Below are 17,985 nucleotides of genomic sequence, written 5' to 3'. Positions count from 1 at the left end.
GCATCTCCTTCGCCACCTCCCTGGTATTTCCATTTTTTTGTTGTTCTGGGATATTATTCATATCCCTAATCACCATATTTTTGAAAACCTCAATTGCATTATAGTTAGTGTCCTGTGGATTGAACGTGGATTTGGTGCGCAAATTGGTATGTGTATATCTATCTGGTTCCTTTTGTCCAGAATTTCGATTGGGACGGCCAGCAAAATACTTTTTTAAATGAAGTTTTCGTGCGAACTTATTAATGTCAATATACGTGGTAAATTTATCCATACCCTGCCTCGGTGCATACTTCAGGCCCTTATCTAGCATGGCCAGCTCTCTAGTGCTCAAGGCTGTACCACTAATATTAAACACCCCTTCCCCCCTCACTGCCTCATCCTTTTTGCTCCTCTTCCCCCCCCCCCTTGTGCCTCGTCTGGCTCTCTTTTTCCATAAGGCCCCTGTTGCGGTACATATCCTGCCATTTCCTGTCTCCATTCTCTCTCCCCATACCTCGGTGCCATCTCTAAAAAAGGTTCCATCTGCCTTTGCTGTCTTATAGGGTCATAACGGTTAAATGTCGGCACATTAAACTGATTCTGAAAGTCATTTCTATACCCCCTCCCCTGCCCTCTATCTGACATTCGACTATATCCCCTGTTTTGTCCCCACCCACGATTAGCATTTCCCCAACCCCCTCTCCTTTCCTCACCCAAATGTCCGTGATTCATCCCCTGTTCCCCTCCTTGTGCATACATAGTCCTAGGGGCTGGTCTATGCTCAATGTGTTGAGTGTGTAGTTCTTCCATAGGTGCATTTTGTTTCTGCTGTTTCATTTCCTCCACCTTCGCTAGAAGTTCTGCTGCTTTTTTCTCCTCTTTCTTCTTAATTTGCCATCTATATGTTTCCTTTTTCCTGGTAGCATCTGCATCCCTTTGGAATTTTTTCTGTTTCTCTACTCTAATATCTGCTTGGGTTTTTTCCAATATCTCACCCAATCTTTTGGATCTACTTTTATATTCCTCAGAATTATTAATAGGGGTCATTTTAGTTTTAATTTCCTCTATTTCCCCTCCCAGCCTGGTTAGTCTTTTTGTCTTCCGTTTTATCAATAATTTCACTAAGCCCTGCCCGCACTTATCAAAGTACTCCTCCCATTCTTTATCATTTTCCTCATCATCCTCCCCATCATTAGCCATCATATCCCACCTTAATCTTTTCGGTATAATACCCTCTTTGTCATACTTAGTAAGTGCGGCCAGGTCCCACCATGTGTTTTGTTCCTTCATCATCACTGTCTGAAGTTTCTTAAACTCTTGTTCCATAGTTCCTCCTATCTCCCCCCCATCTACAAATACTTCATCCAGGTTTACAATCCTACGTGCTCTTTGCTCAAACGCATCCATTCTGTAAGAGCAGGCAATTTCAAACACAATGCCACCCCAATACTCTCAGAATGAATCTAGATTCTCCCCTATATTATAGTCACCCACCTGGAGAATAAATTCAAACAATTGTTAAAACTAGTTCGCTCCTCTTAAGCATAAATCTATTTCAAACAAGAGGTCAGCGCTCACAGTTTAACCCCCAACCCTCTATCACCTGTTCGCCTCCTCTTAAGAGTAAAAAATGTGTGTCACAAGAGGTAGCGCTCACGGTATGCGATCAACCCACACTGATAAATTAGGGACTCAACAGAATACCCTTACATGCAAACCAGAATTAAGAACATTACAACCATAAAAATTACAATCCTCTCAAATGCAAAAAGACCAATTAAGTCCTCTTAGGTCTCAGTAGATATCATTAATGTCCAATATATTCCTTGATATGCTAAAAAACTGGACCATATGAATATGATCCTATGCAGTTGAAAGTCCAAGTTTTCAGGACCTAAAATCTACTAAGCTTATATTAGACATTAAACCAGGCTAGAATCAACATATAGGTCTAGTGAACGACAGTCTTCACATATAAATCCCTCAGGACCATATGGGTGTGCTCCTATGCGATTGAAAGTCCAAGTTTCCAGGACCTAAAATCTACTCAGCTTAAATTAAACATTAAAACAGGCTAGAATCAACATATGAATCGAGTGAAAAACAGTCTTCGCATAAATTCCCTCAGGAGCAGCAGTCATTGGCTTCCAGCAGTATCAAAACAGGTCACCTCCACCAGCACCCTTTGTGTGCCACTCACCCCTGTCCTAGACCAACCAATGGTCTATATGAGCCTTGGGACCGTTCCCGGGTCGTCCCCCACCACTCCAGCAACACAGTGTCCACCAATAGATGATAGATGATAATCTTCATATGATGAGTACCTCAGTAAGAAAAAGCTCCCATAGCATAATACTGTTAAAAACTATTTATTTATAAAAAGCAATTGCACTCACATGGTCTTCAGTTAAAATCAGCGTTTGAGTAATTTATAACACGGGCTCTCCCCCGTATGGTGGCCAGGCTGGCAGGCTTCTATCAGTGTTCCCCCTCCGTTTCCGCCGCGCGCACGGAAAAACGCTGGGATGGATACCACATGTGCCTCCTCGCCTCTGCTCACACTCAGGCTAGTTCCCACTTCCACATCAGGCTCCGCCCGATCGATTTCGTCACTCAGTGACTCATCAGGGGCATGGAGCCTGATGCCTATCGTGGGATTATATAGGCCAAAACCGGCCCCACTATACACACCCCCCTCCTCACATGCAAACTATCCATACTTCATTATTTCCCTTTCTGCTTCCTCACATGCAAACTATCCAAACTCCATTGCTTCCCTTTCTACTGCCATCTAGAGGCTTCAAGTGGCATAAGCTCCCAAAAAAACTCCATACATAGCCCAATAATGAATTGGATAGGTTGGTAGGGGATACAGAGGCCTATACACGATTGAAGGGAGACCCTACAGGTAAGTATATGGCAGAATTGAGAGAGATACTTAGGGAGGGGATGGATAGGGGGTTTGTCACGGATGAGGAGTTCAAATATATTGTTCCGGATGTTCCCCGAATACCTGTCATATATCAGGTCCCCAAAATGCATAAGAACAAAACTGATCCCCCAGGAAGGCCCATAGTTAGTGGGATAGGGTCGGTCACCCACAGATTGGGACAATATTTGGATGAGTTTTTAAAACCCATGGTGGAAAAACTTCCTAATATACTTAAGGATACCAAGCACATGCTCCAAATTATAGAGGGGAAGGAATTGAGAGGGGAAGAAATAATGGTTACAATGGATGTATCCTCGCTGTATACTAACATCAAACATGAGTTGGGGTTGGAGGCAGTTGATTTCTTTTTTAGGATGGAAGGAAAAATAAAAGATGATCAGAGAGAGTATTTATTGAGGTTATTTAAATTTGCTTTGGAAAGGAATTACTTCTGGCATGGGGGAAACTTTTATAGCCAGACGAAAGGATGCGCCATGGGGGCGAGCTATGCTCCGAGCCTCGCAAATTTGTTTATGGGAAAGTGGGAACAAACAGTGTTAGGGGAGGGGGGCCCGGTGAGGCTATGGCGAAGATTCATTGATGACCTGTTTTTTGTATGGGGGGGTGGACAGGAACATTTGGAACAATATGTGACTAAACTGAACCAAAATGATTTGGGAATTTCCCTCACCATGCAATATGGTATTGATAAAATCCAGTTTTTAGATCTAGAAATCATGAGAGAGGATAATGTGATGGGGACCAGAACTTATTTCAAAGATACAGACAGGAATGGGTATATATCAACTGATAGCTGCCACCATCCGGCGTGGATTAGAGGGATACCAAGGGGGCAGTTTCTCAGGATGAAGCGGAATTGCTCAAGCATAGGGGAATATTACAGGCAAGCGGAAACCCTCAAAAATAGATTTGTGGAGAAAGGCTATGGGGAAAAACAGTTGGATGAGGAGATTGCGAGAGTAGGGACTCTGAATAGACAGACGCTCCTGGAGGAGAAGCCAGTGAAAAATGGCACGGGTGAGTTTGAACTGGCCTTTATCACGGGATATAACACTCAATATAAACAACTCCAAAATATAATTAAACAACATTGGGGGATCCTGGAAACGGATTTGACACTTAGGAGCCTAATTCCAACCCAACCAAAGTTCATTTATAGGAAAGCCCAGAACCTGAAACAGATTCTGGCACCCAGTTGTGTGGAACCTAAAAAGGTCCCGCGAATGCAGGGGTGGCAGACAGCAGGTTTTTTCCCATGTAGAGGATGTGTAGCTTGTAGGGAGGCCAATGGTGTCAAAACAAACAGTGTGGTATCATTCAGTAATGGAAGGAGGTTCAAAATTCAGGAGTTTATCACCTGCAATGATAGGTTTGTCATATACCTTGCCTGGTGTAAATGTGGATGGCAGTATGTAGGTAGGACTACCCGTACTCTCAAGGAGAGGATGGGGGAGCACGTGCGTAATATCAAAAAGGGATACCCCAATCATGGTGTCTCAGCCCATTTTGGGAGCCACCATGATTGTAATCCCAATGATTTATCTTTTTGTGGGCTCCAAAAAATTATTCCCAACTGGAGGGGATGTAATAAAGTAAAGAGAGTCTCACAGGAGGAGACCCGATGGATACATAGGATGGGCACCTTGAGACCGGACGGTCTTAATATAGACATAGACCTGGTATGTTTTCTAGGGGAGTAGGGGTGTGATGTGTGTGCATGCATCCCGACAGAAACCTGGACTAGCACCAGGCTGGTATGGCCAACATGGACTCCCATGTATTTGGGTAAGGAATGTGGGATTTACATATATACAAAAGCCATGGAGGGAATTTCTGATGGTGGGGGGTGTATAGGGCATGGAAACTATAACCTATCTGTAAATGTGTGTCCATTTACTCCTGCTCCACAAAATTAAATCTGGAAGTGGGTAAAACTAATGGGTCGAATTGATCTGAGGGACCTAGTTTAGGGAGGTGAGGATTGAAAATTAAGTTAGGGAGATTTATGGGGAGGTGGAGCGGGGATGAATGGACGCACATGGGTATTGTTAATATGCATACAATTGGTAACCTTGCAGAGGAAGGAAATGGGTTATGTGTAAAAAAAAGGTCAATAGATGAGCAATAATTTTTTTTTTTTTTTTTTTTTTTTTTTTTTTTTTTTTTTTTTCCTCAATGTTGAATGTTTGTGGGATGCAATGTTAAATGTAACCCCTAGATGGCGGCAGACTTGCAGGCTGGATAATGCGGCTATGTATGGAGTTTTTTTGGGAGCTTATGCCACTTGAAGCCTCTAGATGGCAGTAGAAAGGGAAGCAATGGAGTTTGGATAGTTTGCATGTGAGGAAGCAGAAAGGGAAATAATGAAGTATGGATAGTTTGCATGTGAGGAGGGGGGTGTGTATAGTGGGGCCGGTTTTGGCCTATATAATCCCACGATAGGCATCAGGCTCCATGCCCCTGATGAGTCACTGAGTGACGAAATCGATCGGGCGGAGCCTGATGTGGAAGTGGGAACTAGCCTGAGTGTGAGCAGAGGCGAGGAGGCACATGTGGTATCCATCCCAGCGTTTTTCCGTGCGCGCGGCGGAAACGGAGGGGGAACACTGATAGAAGCCTGCCAGCCTGGCCACCATACGGGGGAGAGCCCGTGTTATAAATTACTCAAACGCTGATTTTAACTGAAGACCATGTGAGTGCAATTGCTTTTTATAAATAAATAGTTTTTAACAGTATTATGCTATGGGAGCTTTTTCTTACTGAGGTACTCATCATATGAAGATTATCATCTATCATCTATTGGTGGACACTGTGTTGCTGGAGTGGTGGGGGACGACCCGGGAACGGTCCCAAGGCTCATATAGACCATTGGTTGGTCTAGGACAGGGGTGAGTGGCACACAAAGGGTGCTGGTGGAGGTGACCTGTTTTGATACTGCTGGAAGCCAATGACTGCTGCTCCTGAGGGAATTTATGCGAAGACTGTTTTTCACTCGATTCATATGTTGATTCTAGCCTGTTTTAATGTTTAATTTAAGCTGAGTAGATTTTAGGTCCTGGAAACTTGGACTTTCAATCGCATAGGAGCACACCCATATGGTCCTGAGGGATTTATATGTGAAGACTGTCGTTCACTAGACCTATATGTTGATTCTAGCCTGGTTTAATGTCTAATATAAGCTTAGTAGATTTTAGGTCCTGAAAACTTGGACTTTCAACTGCATAGGATCATATTCATATGGTCCAGTTTTTTAGCATATCAAGGAATATATTGGACATTAATGATATCTACTGAGACCTAAGAGGACTTAATTGGTCTTTTTGCATTTGAGAGGATTGTAATTTTTATGGTTGTAATGTTCTTAATTCTGGTTTGCATGTAAGGGTATTCTGTTGAGTCCCTAATTTATCAGGGTGGGTTGATCGCATACCGTGAGCGCTACCTCTTGTGACACACATTTTTTACTCTTAAGAGGAGGCGAACAGGTGATAGAGGGTTGGGGGTTAAACTGTGAGCGCTGACCTCTTGTTTGAAATAGACATTAATTAAGCACTAGGTTACAGGGAAATCCAGTAAAAGCTGTCCCAAGACTCCTACATCATCCATTGAAGAGCATTAAAATCCCTTTTGGTCCAACAGCCTGGGATGGAAGATAATTGGCAACCAATTGAAGTCCTGCCTGCTGTGTCCTTGATGGGTAATTGGGAGCCTGGGTAATCGGGAGCCATGGGAGGGGCCATAAGAGACAGATCTGTATCATCCACCATCATAGGAAGAGTCAGAAGGAGGTGGGCAGAGATAATCAATAAAGAAGTACAGGCCAGTTATACTGATGTACAGTAAGGGAAAACTTGCAAAAATACTTGCATACAGGCAATTGTCTAAATACAATGAAGTATAAGGGTGATCCTGCACTCAAACAGTAAAAATACATAAAACCCTGTATAGAAAATATTCAAAGGTCTTCTTGATTAAATATCACTGAACATTGGCATGTGTACCAAGACACTAGGGCCCCTTCCTTGCTTCAAATTAGCAGTGGCTGGATGGTGTAATGGTTAAGGGCTCTGCCTCTGATGCAGGAGACCAGGGTTCAAATCTCGTCTCTGCCTGTTCAGTAAGCCAGCACCTATTCAGTAGGAGACATTAGGCAAGTCTCCCTAACACTGCTACTGCCTATAGAACGCGTTCCAGTGGCTGCAGCTCTGGCGCTTTGAGTCCGCCAGGAGAAAAGCGCCAGAGCTTAATAACATAATGACATAAAATAGCCAGAGCTTAAGTGAATTAAATGTAGCTCAATCCCATACTGTACATTCACAATATGTAAAATTATAAATTAGTGCTCATCTGGTGCTCCAAGGCTAGTAAAAATATCAATTATTACATGGAAAAGGAAACACATAATGGCAACAAACCACTATTTCTGACACGTCACACTTCAGGCCACAGCTGTTATTTACTGAACCATGGACTTGGTTCTACTTTAGTCACATTAAGTTTCTTTGTAAAGGTTAAGATTTTAAAGGGGCACTATGGTGAAAAATTTTAAAATTTTAAATATATGCAAACATAGACAAATAAGAAGTACGTTTTTTTACAGAGTAAAATGAGTCATAAATTACTTTTCTCCTATGTTGTTGTCGCTTACAGTAGGTAGTAGAAATCTGACAGAAGCGACAGGTTTTGGACTAGTTCATCTCTTCATAGGGGATTATCACCAAGGCTTTTATTCTTTAAAAAGATATTTCTTAAAGGATTTAAACAATGATGGCCAGCTTCCCTGCTCGCTATACAGTTTTTTTGGCAGTTGGACAGAGCAACTGTAATTCACTAAGTGCTTTTGAAAATAAATAAAAATGAAAATCCCCCCATGAAGAGATGGACTAGTCCAAAACCTTTCACTTCTGTCAGATTTCTACTACCTATTGTAAGTGGCGGCAACATAGGAGAAAAGTAATTTATGGCTCATTTTACTCTGGAAAAAAACGTACTTCTTATTTGACTATGTTTGCAAATATTTAAAATTTTACTACTATTCGTCATAGTGCCCATTTAAGTAATATTTAAAAAGTAAGCTTTTATGAAACTGATGGTTCTGCTTGAACTTTTGAATATTGTCTAGAAACCTCCAGATGTCCTAGGAGGCTACAACCAGTGCATGGTCTACCTGGGTGCAGTGCTCTCTCAGCAGGAAGTGATATATACCAAATATACAGTACACATAACAGGATCCAAATGACCTTACCTTACCTATGTAAAGGTTACAGGATGTAGCATACTTAGCAGTGCATATGCTACAGATATGGATACAAATACAGGGGCATGAATCCCACTGCACTAAGAGGAAATAGTTTAACAGAGAGGGCGACCAGAGGGGCATCAAACCAAAAACAGTGGATAAAGATTATGACTGAGCACCACCTTAAAGGGAGGCAGAATTAGTGCTGCACATGGCATCATATCAGGAAAATACACAACAGAAAGTGTCAGATAGATTTCAAGCTAAAATACCTAAAAAATTGGGCAGATGCAAAGCCCTCATTCAAGCCTACAGAACAAACCTGAATGCCCCAGAACATAAAATTCTCAGGTCTGCCCCCATGAATTTTTAGTGCGGTGCCTTGCCAGAGGAAACTCACACTTATTCATATATTGCCAACATGTTCTAAAATGTGCCTTTGCAGCTGTATCTCTATGCCAACTAACACTGTGCTTACTTCAACGTCAGATGCAGCTTGTAGGAACCCTAATAAAAGTTATATTTCATGATATGACAGATCACTTTGTGATCTGTCCTATGTGCTTGACCCTGTATTCCTGCATCCTCTACCTCAGGCAAATCTGTGTCCCTGCAGGTAATAGAAAATACAGATCAACGCATCCTGTAACTCAAAATTGCTTGTGAATGGTTGTGATAGGTCAGCTCTACAGTACCCCTGCAAAATGTTTTGTGCACCATATATACATTAGACTAACATTTCATGCATCATTTCCAGACAATTATTCTGCCCTGCACATGGCAATTCACAATCACAAGTCTTGCATACTGTACATACAGTGCATGCAAGATCATACGCAGACCACAAACTTTGCAGGAAGCCAACGTGTCTGCCAGAAAGACGTGGAGCTTAAAATATTTGCAGCAGTTTGCATATATTGAAAACACAAAGTGCATCTATGTATGTGTGTGTGTATATATATATATATATATATATATATATATATATATATATATATATACTGTATATGTTGTGATATAGTCACTTGCAGTTGGTATGAGTCAAATAAAGCATGAACCAAATAAATAGAATGAACAAAAATGCTATTTATAGATAATTGTAATTCTTACATAATCTGAAAACGTGATGATGAATGGAAATGCACTACCAATTTAATTTCAGTAGTTTTTGTTTTGGTGGCTCTCAAACAAAGCAGCACTGATGATGGAGTCTCCTATCAGAATGAACAATTACGTGTATAATTATTCTAGTCAGATACCATACAATGAAATCTTTATTCCTTGTTTACAGCAAGTTTTGGCAGAGATTGCTTGCCTGTGTGTTTTTTTTTCCCTTTAACCGAGTGTAGCTAGTCCCCTTGGCTTCCCTTTAGAATCAGCTGCCTGAGTAGGGCTGGATCTTGCTGCCAATAATCTGCCTCGACTCTCTCTGCGGAGTAAAATGTTTTAAAGGGTAAAAAAGAGCTATTCTCTTCCATTCCGTGACTCCATGGTGCAAGTCTGATAACTACTCTTAACAACTGTATTCAATTTTTCTTCCTTTAGCAGACAATTCATCCCTCTTATTCACCCTGCTTGGTGCAAGTCTTTCAACATAATCACACATCTATTGCTTTTATTATAAATGTCTTGGGGACAGGGTGACCTGGATACTGTCGCCCGCTGTTATGTGGGAACATATTTCAAAGGAAAAAGTTGCAGAGTTCGAGTCGATAAGTTACACATTACGGTGAGTATTCAGTAAAATTACAGCAAAGGTCGAGATGCCCTTCTGTATGATAAAACAAGAATATTACAAGTTCCTGGGGAGCATAAAAATGGCAAATTAAAAAAATTAGATACATAGTTTAGTAAAGGTGAGCATGGCTGGATTGCGCATGCGCCCTTAGGGTGAGCCCCTGCGCAGCAGTGCCGTGCCACTCATGCATAGAGGAAAAAACTGTGCACAAGCACCTCTGTGCTATTGTGGCTATACTTTGCACCTGCGCAGTGCAGCCACGCTTGTGCGCGAAAAGGAGCATGGCCGCAAGCTCAATATTTGATATTAATGTTGAATATTTTCAGAGGGTGGCAGTGGAGGAACGGAGGAAGATCAGGGAATCCTCTGGATGATCCCCCTACTGAGGTAAGCATCTTACTTTTTTTTATTCTTTAGGCTCCAGGTACCCTTTAAAAGTTTCAAGAAATAAGTGTTATGTAACAGCCTATGCTAAAAAGCAGCCATCCACTGACAGTAGTTCCTAACACCCAGGGAGCTGTCCAGCGTCCTGAACGCGACTGATTAAGCATTTAACTAACACTTGCACTTCTGCCTGGTTACTTTCCAGTTCACACAGTCCTATTACACAATTTACCAGTTAAAGTAATTTAACTTTAGATGCACAACTGCTGCTTGCAATTATGATTCAATAATCAGGGAAAGCAGAATATCTAAATGCCTGTACCTGCGTGACTGCACAGCTATCCTCAGTCACATGCTGCTTAAACTCTGCCATTCTCCAACTGCTTAAGGCAATAACATGCATCGACAAGAGAATGATTTACCTGTTTTAGGCTACTTTTCTTCCAGGAGAATAGCTCGGAAGCTGTGTTCTCTTCTTCTTCTCGCTCACAATGATCCACACATCTACCTGTGCTCCAGAGCTCCTGTTGTACTGAGCCAGCTTAGTGCCGTTTTGTTCCTCGCTGATGTCTGTCTGCTCCTCGGAGCTTCAGTACAATCCTCTGTGTATCTGTGTGTGTTCTGTTTAAAGACGGAGCTGTGGAGCCTGCAGATCAATATTCTACGGTAGTTTGGTGCAGGGATCCCGTTCTCTCACATGCGTTCTCTAAGTGGATTCTGTCTGCCTGTGCCACAGCTTCTCATTCTTCTGCTCATGAATATTCTGACAGAGGTTAATGTCTAAGTAAATTGAATTAGCCAATTGGTGCCAAGAGCTGCACTCCTTCCTTCTCAGGAGATATCTGGAACTGCACCAGATGGAAGTCATTAGTGTCCAGTTGGCACCCTGTGGCTCAATCCCTGTAGTTTTGATTGGACACCTCAGGGTGATCCCCAAGAGAGAGCTGTAGCATAAACATTCCATTCACATCAGTCTGGCCGGGAAAGGCAGCTGCCTGTTGTTACAGTAAAAGAGGAAACTATTCAAATGTGTTTCTCGGGAGAATGAGCAAGCTCCCTTGCTTGTTACAGGATCATTTGGTCTATTGATTTTAGTTTGTAAGACATGACATTTTCACATCTAAAACCATAACTGCAAGCAAACACCTATATCATTTACTCAAGTCGATAGCTAGCAAGTCAGGATACAAACGTTAACCACAGAAGCATTGTAAAATCACTATTTCTGATCACATGATTGGTGACTCCAGTCACAGTCACTTTTGTTGTCAATGGCAGTGTCTTCTTCTAAGTCTTCTATAATTATGAATATTATTATAAGTTGTAGGAGACTAAAAACAATATTTTTACAAAACTGCATATATTTTCTTAGCTGCTATAACTATATATTTTGTTCTAGTGTTCTAGTTAAGTGCTGGTTATTATAGTGTTCTATTTGGACTCTGCTTCTGACACAGAAGACCTGTATTTGGACTTGGCTCCTCCTGTTCAGTAAGCCAGCACCTAGTCAGTAAGGAGTACTTGGGCAATACTCCCTATCATTGCTAACGGGTATTGAGCACGCTCTGCTGGCTGCAGCTCTGGCACGTTGAATCTGCCAGAAGAAAAGCACAATATAAATGTTCTATGTCGTATATAATAGTATTAGAAAATTATATGCTGCAATTCAAGCTTCATTGCATTACCTGTAGAGATGTCGCGAACCTCCGATTTTCGGTTCGCGAATCCCTTTCGCGAACTTCCGCGGAAGGTACGGTTCACGTAAAAGTTCGCGAACCGCAATAGACTTCAATGGGGTTGCGACCTTTGAAAAATAGAAAAAATTATACTGGCCACAAAAATGATGGAAAAGATGTTTCAAGGGGTCTAACACCTGGAGGGGGGCATGGCCGAGTGGGATACATGCCAAAAGTCCCGGGGAAAAATCTGGATGTGACGCAAAGCAGCGTTTTAAGGGCAGAAATCACATTGAATGCTAAATTGCAGGCCTAAAGTGCTTTCAAACATCTTGCATGTGTATACATCAATCAGGTAGTGTAATTAGAGTGCTACTTCACACTGACACACCAAACTCACTGTGTAACGCACCGCAAACAGCTGTTTGCGTAGTGACTGCCGTGCTGGACTGGTGCGCACCGTTGCGAGAGTGCAGGCGATAGCGGTTTTAAAGCCCATATGGTCGCCGGGCTGTGCAACAGTGACTGTCCAGCTGATCAAATTTGGTCTGAACACAATGAAGCAACGACCTTATTATCTTTTGTGTCCCACCCTCACCCGAAACACTCAATTAGCTGGTGGTCATTGCTTCATTGTGATACGCAAGCCCCTTCACCGCAGCAAGGTAATGATCACGAAGGGGGATGGGCACATGTACATGCCTTTTGTTTTTTGTTGCAGCCGCCCGCAGTGCAGCCAGAAAAATTAGGCAGGCATGTACACGCACCAGAAAAATTAGTGTAGTGGCCGCTGCTAGCAGCGGCCTTTGCTAGCAGCGGCCTTAAAAATTAAGGAATCCGCCTAGAGTCCTGGACCCTGTTGGTGGTGAAGGCAAGCGGCCTGCAGGCAGAGATGCTGTGTGTGGGGACTGACTTAGTCTTCAGTCGTGCAGTAGCCCTCCGGGATCCATTCCTCATTCATTTTGATAAAGGTCAGGTACTGAACACTGTCGTGGCTTAGGCGACTTCTCTTCTCAGTGACTATGCCTCCAGCTGCACTAAAGGTCCTTTCTGACAGGACGCTTGCGGCAGGGCAAGAGAGAAGTTGTATGGCAAATTGGGACAGCTCTGGCCACAGGTCAAGCCTGCGCAACCAGTAGTCCAAGGGTTCATCGTCGCTGCTCGCAGTGTCTACATCCACACTCAAGGCCAGGTAGTCGGCTACCTGCCGGTCCAGGCGTTGGTGGAGGGTGGATCCGGAAGGACTTTGGCGAGGAGTTGGACTAAAGAATGTCCGCATGTCCGACATCACCCTGAGATCGCTGGAGCGTCCTGTCCTTGCCTGCGTGGACTTGGGAGGAGGAGGGTTACTGCCAGTGGTACCTTGATTGCGTTGTGCAGCCACATCACCCTTAAACGCATTGTAAAGCATCATCGACATCTTGTTCTGCAAGTGCTGCATCCTTTCCGCCTTTTCTGTTGAGTTGGTAACAGGTCCGCCACTTTGTGCCTGTAGCGAGGGTCTAGTAGCATGGCCACCCAGTACAGGTCATTCGCCTTGAGTTTTTTGATACGGGGGTCCCTCAACAGGATGGACAACATGAAAGAGGCCATCTGCACAAAGCTGGATGCAGACGTACTCTCCATCTCCTCTTGCTCTTCCTCAGTGACGGGACGCAACTCCTCTTCCTCCCCCCAGCCACGAACAATACCGCGGGAATGTGGAGCAGCAGAAGCCCCCTGTGACGGCTGCCGAGGTTGTTGTTCTTCCGCCGCCTCTTCCTCCTCCACAGAAGCACCTTCCTCATCACAATCATCAGAGTCTGACTCCTCTCCTTCCCCACATGACTCCTCTTCTTCCTCCTCCTCCTCCCCCCTCTGTGCTGGTGTTGTGGAAACATCGGGTTCGGATGTAAATCGCTCCCACGACTCCTGCTGCTGTAACTGTTCTCGTTCACGCTCCTCCACAGCTGTATCCACCACTCTACGCACGGCACGCTCCAGGAAGTAGGCGTAGGGGATCAAGTCGCTGATGGTGCCCTCAGCAAGACTCACCAGTTTGGTCACCTCCTCAAAGGGCTCCATGACCCTGCATGCATTTTGCATCAGTGTCCAGTTGTTGGGCCACAACATCCCCATCCTCCCAGATTGTGTCCTTGTACTGTAATGATACAGGTACTGGGTGACGGCTTTCTCCTGGTCTAGCAGGCGAGAGAACATCAGCAGGGTGGAATTCCAGCGAGTCGGGCTATCGCAAATCAGGCGTCTCACCGGCAAGTTGTTTCTACGCTGAATGTCCGCAAAGCGTGCCATGGCCGTGTAAGAGCGCCTGAAATGCCCACATAACTTCCTGGCCTGCTTCAGGACGTCCTCTAAGCCTGGGTACTTGGACACAAATCTTTGCATGACCAGATTCAGCACATGTGCCATGCAGGGTACGTGTGTCAGCTTTCCCAAATTCAACGTAGAAATGAGATTGCTGCCGTTGTCACACACCACGTTGCCGATCTCAAGCTTGTGCAGGGTCAGCCATTGCTCCACTTGTTTGTTAAGAGCAGCCAGGAGGGCTGCTCCAGTGTGACTCTCTGCTTTCAGGCAAGACATGTCTAACACTGCGTGACACCGTCATACCTGGCATGCAGCATAGGCCCTGGGGTGCGGGGGCTGTGTAGCTGGAGAGGAGATTGCGGCACCAGCCAAGGATGAGGAGGAGGAGGATGACGACAGTGAAGAGGTGGTAGCAGGCGGTGAGGAGGTGGCTGGAGGCCTGCCTGCAAGCCGTGGAGGTGTGACAAGTCAGTACGCTGCGCAGCCACGTACTCCCTGCTTGCTGCCATCGGTCACCAGGTTGACCCAATGGGCTGTGTACGTAATGTAGCGGCCCTGCCCGTGCTTGGCAGACCAGGCATCCGTGGTCAGGTGGACCCTTGACCCAACGCTCTTCGCAATAGATGACACTACTTGCCTCTCAACTGCACGGTACAGTTTGGGCATGGCCTTTTGTGAAAAATAATTGCGGCCTGGTATCTTCCACTGCGGTGTACCAATGGCCACAAACTTACGGAAAGCCTCCGACTCCACCAGCTTGTATGGTAATAGCTGGCGAGCTAATAGTTCCGCCACGCCAGCTGTCAGACGCCGGGCAAGAGGGTGACTGGCAGACATTTGCTTCTTACGCGCAAATACTTCCTTCATGGACAGCTGGGTACTGCTGTGGGCAGAGGAGAAGGAACCGCTCAAGGAAAGAGGCGGTGTGGAGGAGGGTGGCTGTGAAGGTTCAAGGGAGAAAGTGGATGAAGACGATGCACCTGAAGGAGGAAGAGGAGAAGGAGGGTGGCTTGTCTTTTGGGTGCTGCTTTTCCTCAGGTGTTCTTGCCATAGCTGTTTGTGCCTTCTCTCCAGGTGCCTTCGTAAGGCACTTGTCCCTACGTGAGAGTTGGCCTTTCCATGGCTCAATATTTGCTGGCGGAGACAACAGATGGCTTTGCTCTGATCTGAGACACACATGTTAAAACATTTCCAAACCATTGAGCCCCCCTGGGTTGATGGCGCTACGGTGGCATCAGCAGCTAACGTTGAAGGGCATGTTGGCTGGCTGGCCATAGCTGGCGATACATGGCGCTGGACACTGCCCCCAGCTGTTTCTGAGGATGAGCTCCCTCTGCTTCTATCATGGAGTCGTCTCCTCCTACTTCTCTCTGACTCCCCCTCTGAACTGTCCCCCTGGTCATCTCCTCTACTGGGAACATACGTGGTATCCGTATAATCGTCATCATAATCCTCCTGGCCAGCTTCGCTTTCCTCAGACACCTCCTCAACTGCACCAACTTCAGGTGGTTCATCATCCCCCTCCTCACACGTTACGTCCATACTATCGCCACCTAACTCAGACGTATGAGGTGGTGTACCTGCGCCTTCTTCTTCTTGTTGCAGTAGTGGCTGTGAATCAGTGATTTCACCACCACCAAATAACTCCTGCAAAGTGTCAAATGCAGCGGATGTGGTGCTTGTACTAGTGCTGGTGGCACTGGCTGCGGGAGATGAGGTCTTCTGTGTTAAACACTCAACCACGTCCTCACAATTTTGGGAAGTGATGGCACGTGCCTTCTTCTGAGCACTGTATTTTGGGCCAGGTCCGCACGAAATCACAGCAACACCACCTGCCGGTGCCTGGTGGCCTTCCTCTGGGTCTGCCTCTACCTCTTCCTCTACCTGGTTTGTCCATTTTGTCCATCTCGGGGGGATGCTAGGTATATGCAGTGAGCTGGGTTCACTCAACACAACAGGTAGTTATATGCAGTGAGGTGGGTTCACTGAACAATAAAGGTACTTAGATGCAATGACCTGGGTTCACTGAACAGTAAAGGTACTTAGATGCAGTGAGCTGGGTTCACTGAACACAACAGGTAGTTAGATGCAGTGAGCTGGGTTCACTGAACAGTAAAGGTACTTAGATGCAGTGAGGTGGGTTCACTCAACACAACAGGTAGTTCGATGCAGTGAGCTGGGTTCACTGAACAGTAAAGATACTTAGATGCAGTGAGGTGGGTTCACTCAACACAACAGGTAGTTAGATGTAGTGAGCTGGGTTCACTGAACAGTAAAGGTACTTAGATGCAGTGAGGTGGGCTCACTCAACACAACAGGTAGTTAGATGCAGTGAGCTGAGTTCACTGAACAGTAAAGGTACTTAGATGCAGTGAGGTGGGTTCACTCAACACAACAGGTAGTTAGATGCAGTGAGCTGGGTTGACTGAACAGTAAAGGCACTTAGATTCAATGAGGTGGGTTCACTCAACACAAAGCTAGGTATATGCACTGATGAGGTGGGTTAATTAAACACAACAGGTACTGGGTACATGCAGTACTGGGTAGTACAATGTGCAGCTCCCTGTCACACACACAGGTAGTCACTGAATGTGCTGGGCTGCTGGCAGTGACACACACACACTATCAATTAGCAAGGCTGTGCATGCAACAAAAGTGTCAGTTTGACACACAGAAAAAAAAAAGTACAGGATGAGCTCTGAAAAGAGCTGTTGAGGGGTGCTATAAAAGCAATAATAATCAGCCAGGAGCAAGCTAAGCAGCCAAGAACCTAACTAATCTGTCCCTAGAAGAACAAGTCTGCAGCAGCTGTCCCTAGTCTGTCTCTAGCAGGCACACGAGTGAGGCTAATGGCTGCCGGAGCCTGCCTTATATAAGGGGGGGGGGTGGGGCTCCAGGGCTTAGTGTAGCCTGAATGGCTACAATGTGCCTGCTGACTGTGATGCAGAGGGTCACAGTTGACCCTCATAGTGCATTATGGGGCGAATCGAACTTCCCCAAAAGTTCGCCTGCTGCAGGCGAACGCGAACCCCCAAAGTTGGCCTGGAACCGTTCGGAGGCGAACTGTTCGCAACATCTCTAATTACCTGTCCTTTTAGTGGTACATCCATTTGAAGGAGGTAAAATGGGCATGAGCTGCACTTGGATTGTTGGGAGCCATCGTAGACTGCAATACAATTTGTGGCTATGGCAGTGCGGAGTGTGTAATCCGGGCACCAGACAGTGGTGAACACAACCAACAGTGGGTCCCTGTGCAAAATACCAACTGCGGGCCCCTGTCATGTGGCAAAATGTGGGTGTGGCCATACCAAAAATTGAGTGGGGCAAAATAATACAGACAGTCCCCTACTTACAAACAACACAGGTTACAATGTTTCATACATACAAAGTTTCCATGTACTAAATACATAGTATGTGCAAAAGGGAGAAGAAGAAGTGCCCAAGGGTATAACAAAACTAAATTAAGGGCTGGTTCAGACAAATGTCTGGTGAACTTTTGTTCAAACATTAGCATTCAAACACCAATGCAATTACGCTAGCTTTTGAAGGCTTTTGCAAAGTCTTCAAAGCTAGTGGTTCGGGTCCCTGCACTGCTTTCCCAGCGTTCACTGCCTCTGACAGCAACATGTTGATTTTGAGACGAGACGCAAAGCCGGGGTCTACTGCCAGGCTTTCATGAAAGCCTGCAAAAGCCGATGTGGAACGCTCC

General features: G+C 45.0%; 1 protein-coding gene across 2 annotated transcripts in view; it reads right to left on the bottom strand.

Annotated features, from left to right (window-relative positions):
• The window catches only part of CDH20 (cadherin 20), a 556,554-nt gene extending 545,489 nt beyond the window's left edge, over nucleotides 1-11,065 (bottom strand). For both annotated transcript variants that reach the window (XM_068236743.1, XM_068236746.1), the window contains exon 1: nucleotides 10,716-11,065. The gene's annotated coding sequence lies outside the window, so the exon portion shown is untranslated. The remainder of the gene's footprint in view (nucleotides 1-10,715) is intronic.
• Nucleotides 11,066-17,985: the final 6,920 nt, after the last annotated feature.

This window comes from Hyperolius riggenbachi, chromosome 5 (genome assembly GCF_040937935.1).
Source record: "Hyperolius riggenbachi isolate aHypRig1 chromosome 5, aHypRig1.pri, whole genome shotgun sequence".
NCBI lineage: Eukaryota > Metazoa > Chordata > Amphibia > Anura > Hyperoliidae > Hyperolius > Hyperolius riggenbachi.
The sequence above is the reverse complement of the archived record's forward strand: the minus strand, read 5'-3'. Positions and strand labels throughout refer to the sequence as shown.